Raw genomic sequence first — 4,660 nt, 5'->3', positions numbered from 1 at the left:
AACATTCTATGCCTGAATACCACCGTAGCTCCAATCGTACGAGTTGCGGCCGGTGGCGCTGGCTTCAAAGCTGACCTTTCGCGCGTTTTTTTTTACAGATATCTCATGTTCCCGACTATATGAAATGTTTGTGGTTGCTCGAACTCGTATTTTAGCGACGACAAAGCGGGGAACGCGGGATGGCCCGAGGCGCTCGTAAACTTTCACACGCAATGCCGAAAATCATATAAAAGATGAGTACAGATATACATCTAATAGGTGGCGTTGTGCGCCGAGTGTAATCAGAGCCGTATATAGAGATCTGTGAGTGTGATAAATCGCTTTTTTGTCTTTTCGTCAATCATGAACATGCAAAAGATGGCGTGTCCTACGAAAACATCGACAAGTGATAGCAGGAGTAAGATAATATAGGATATCCTATATTATCTTACTCCTGCTGATAGTATACCCGCGTCTCGGCGCGAAGCAACCTACCACCTCATGTCTAACTAAATCTTGCTAAATCATTATAACTTGGTAGTTACGGTGCTAGCTCCAACTTGGTGTTGTGTATTGTGGTGGTGGATTGTGGTGGTTGTGCTTGAAAACACGTATTATTTCAACGTGTTATTTTAGAGCCCATTGTGAAGGTGTGGCAGAACATGAGAGTTTAAAAGCTGAGTTTTTGCGGCACGTGTAGACGCAAAAACTGGCTTTTATAGACTCCGCGTATTACAATCGGTCTAGAGTAGTCGTGCGTTATTCTCGTCTGTGTTCAGGCATTCAATACCATGTCGGCGTTTTTGCATGCCATTTTTTCCGATCGAGCAGTATTTCCGAGGTTCTCCTTCTCCATTTTGTATTTTTTTCTTGGAGATTCCCAGTACCGCAATGAATAATCCGTGATCATGGGAAAGGAGAGTTACATGAGTCATAGCCTACGACGAAACCGAGTGAAATATTCGGTGCGTTAGTTGTGAGGTGATGACGTAAATCTTCAATCAAAACGGGCACCATGGAATCTGATAAATCTTTGAACAATTTATCTTACATATATATATATATATATAACTTGTTATTCTAGCAGGCATTCTTTCGTGTGGAGGCGTAATTACAGGAATTTTATCTCGTGTAGGGACTGCTGTAAATATACGTAACCAAAGTTTAGACAAAGATGTTGTGTTCGCATTTTCATATGATCTACATCAATTCATTGGCTATTAGATAATAAAGCCATTGTAATATACGAACCTGAAAAAATAGGATCGATTTCGTGGACATGGCTTCAAACAAGAAAGTTTTGAAACATTTTCACGTGAGATTAAGCCTATGGGCGATTTCTATCTAACTGCAAATAGGGCGATACATAGGAGAACAATTTGGGTGCGCCAGCATGTTTATGCTTCTCTGTAAACTGTTTATAATGGTGGAAACCGATTCGTCATATGGCTAGCGACGTTATTATCACAGACGTTATCCGCCAGCACGTTGCCGACGGGGCATTTGCGATTACTGCAACATCTTGTTCTCATATGGTCGACATGCGGACTGCACGGGATTACGTTAGTATATTTAGCTTCAAATAGCAGACTAATTGGCCACAGTTGGTTATACTTTATTGCCTATTCGGTAGTTTCCTCGTTGCATTCCTCCGATAATCACATAAACGGTGAACGCGTTTGGCTGATTGGCCGCAATGTTGGTAACGCTATCGTTTATTATCCAGACGCGCGGGATACCGGAGACGTATATAAGCACACCTCCCACTGGGGCGCTAGGAACACATCGACGAGCTTCGTAGCGAGCTGTAAGCGCGGATTTTCTCTCTCTCATCTAGTGCTGCTACTCTGGGAACGCTTGCTGCCACGCCCCCTCGTTTCACGTGATTGCAAGAAATCACTCACGCGGTGTATTGAAAGCGTTGCTGCACAAGGACGATCGAGTGAACGGTGGTCGGCACATTTTCACGCGGATGAATATCGCAGATTATTAGTAAAGGTATGTGATTTACACGGTTGCGTACAACGCATTAATTGCTCAAGCGTAAGCTAGCAGATAGCCGAGATATGCTCGAATGAAAGAGTTGTTTCTCGCACCTCTATACCTTTGACTCGTTTTCTATTTTCCGCTCTCATTTTCGCACATCTCCCCCTCTCTATCTATCTCTCTCGCATCTGTTCTTCATTTCACTTTCACGATCGCCCCCTTTCTCTTGATCACCTTTTATAATTATGCTCTACAGTCGTGGATTTTATTTTTTCCGTTGCCCTTCCTGCACATCCGCTCCAAGTGTCTATAGATCAACTTAATCAGTGTAAGTAACGCGCTACATGACGTAGACTTGGATAGCTCCTATTTGAGTATATAAGTCCGCCCCTCGCGCTAGACTTCGGGTATTTAGCGCGGTGAGCGGCTGTGGGTGAACGGCTGTATTCAATCAACGCAGGGCTGATGCAAACTACATTGTAATTATTCGTAATCGCGAATTAGGAACAGACGTATTATGTCAATTCACGTAGCTGAACGCAAGCGGGTACCGACAGTCACGCCTTCACTATCGCATGACGACTTTTCCCCCTTAGCGTTATCTATATCTCGATTACAAGTCGCCTTTTTCAGGTTCATCGCGCAGCCACGATACTACTATTACAGTGTAAACAGCGGGAAACGCGATCACGGGGTTTATACACACGCGCGTGGAATGTGACGACACAACATCACAGACAGTGTGCATGACCGGACGGTTGTTCACTCACAGCTGTACGAGGATCTATGAACATGTACGTATATAATATATAGCTATTTATGTGCTTCACGTTATTCACAGGCAGGTGGGCAATTCTACTGATGAAATTATGGTAAATGAACACGATTTATTTCTACCTACTACTAGTAGAAAGTTTTTGTGTTCATGTACATTATATCGCCACATATAGTTCTCTGCAACGACGCAATCTGGCTGCACGCATGCCACCGTGCACAAACTCACGAAAAATATAAGAAGAAGAATATAAGAAAATAAGAAAAGCAAACTCTCATAAGTAACTTTATCTTTTGTGAGTTTGCGCACTATGGCAATTAAGTGTGTGATGAGATGTGTCGTAGAGGAGAGTTTGAACCACCGGCACTTGGACCATTTCCATAATTAAATTATTATAATTAAAAACGGATTGTATTTACTACTGAAGTCTAAATGCCTATCTACTATATCTATCACCAAATAATTCCACGTAAATACCGCGTAATGCGCTCACACCCACAGGCACTTGGAACGTTTTAATAATAAAATGATGGTAAATAAACACTAACTGTATTTATTAACAAAGGCTTTATGCTTATAATTATGTTCTCTATAGACGAGTAATTTCACGTAAACGCCGTTCAATTGCTCCTCTGCAACACACGGTCTCACCGCACGCACGCCGCTGTGCACAAACTACAAAAATTCTAGAAATTATTACTAATAATGGGCGAAAGAGAGTAGAGAAATATGAGGACTGGTAGTAAATACATTTCGCGTTTATTTATCATTATTTTATTATTAAAATGTTCCAAATGTCAAGTGCCTGTGCTCACGCCAATGTGCACAAACTTACAGAAAGATATGGAGGGAGTATGGTTCTATACTATACGCGGTTAAGTCTACTATATTAGCCGTTATAGAATACGTAAAGATTCGAACTTTGGTAGTAAATATAATTCGTGTTTATGTATACTAAATTTTCAGGATAGGGCAGAAATGGGGTAACTTAGAATTGATTACATTTTAGTGGTGATCCGGATCCAATTAATTAATTAATTAATTAATTAAATTTTCAGGATAGGTCAGAAATGGGGTAACTTAAAATTGATAACATTTTGGTGGTCATCCGGCTCCAATTAATTATTTAATTTATTTATTAATTAATAAAAAATTTCACAGTGAGAGAATTGAGCTGCCTCGTCGGAGGTCTGCGCTCTCCGAGTGCTCTAGTTATAATTACACTACAAAGCCAGTAGGCCTACCGTGTTTACGCGAATACGTGTTATGCTGGCCTACGCAGCTTGATAATGTCGCTGAGCTCCTCGCTCATTGTGGTCGCACATACGTGCACTCACGAAAGTGGAGGAAATTATGTATGATTACGCGATATTACTATTATTGCGTGACAAATTTTAAATGATATTACGCGATGTGAGTTGTGACAAATGAATGAGACTGCCCAGGTAATGAGAGATTTATTGCTGTCGGAAATATAATATAAGGCTGGCGGTTTACCGACATTATGACTTTACGCGGGTTCGCGTCGGCTAGTCGGTGTATGTCGGACAGCAGACAACGCGGAGGCGTCAACCTGTATCACGTAAATTAATTCGCTCATACGTAATTTGTATATTAGGACTGCTTTACTTGCGATACGTAACGAAAATGAACTATAGCGTGGCTACCACGAAAGAAACACTGCGATGTTAAATTGAGTTTAATATGTTTTATAATACTTATATTATAACTCGTCAAACCAGCATGTAAAAGTACCATATTATGTTATTATTTATTTATTATCTCACGCTTGTGTTCCATTCTCTCTGTGTTTCCCTGTCGCTCTCTTTCTCTCGGCCAATCTCGCCCTCTCCTCTCCCTCTCTCTCTCTCTCTCTCTCTCTTTCTCTCTCTCTCTCTCTCTCTCTCTCTCTCTCTCTCT

At 41.3% G+C, this 4,660-nt stretch overlaps 1 protein-coding gene across 2 annotated transcripts in view; it reads left to right on the top strand.

Moving 5' to 3' along the window:
* The first annotated feature begins 228 nt into the window (after positions 1-228).
* Positions 229-4,660, top strand: part of LOC106806657 (annetocin receptor-like) — a 17,403-nt gene continuing 12,971 nt past the window's right edge. Inside the window, exons 1-3 of one of the 2 annotated variants that reach the window (XM_014808666.1) lie at positions 229-303; positions 1,817-1,977; positions 2,599-2,759. The gene's annotated coding sequence lies outside the window, so the exon portion shown is untranslated. Of the gene's footprint in view, positions 304-1,739; positions 1,978-2,598; positions 2,760-4,660 lie in introns of those variants that run through there. The other variant, XM_014808667.1, reaches the window with a different exon arrangement.

The sequence above is a fragment of the Priapulus caudatus genome, unplaced genomic scaffold, assembly GCF_000485595.1.
Source record: "Priapulus caudatus unplaced genomic scaffold, Priapulus_caudatus-5.0.1 Scaffold171, whole genome shotgun sequence".
Lineage (NCBI taxonomy): Eukaryota > Metazoa > Priapulida > Priapulimorpha > Priapulimorphida > Priapulidae > Priapulus > Priapulus caudatus.
This window is presented reverse-complemented; position numbering and strand designations above follow the sequence as displayed.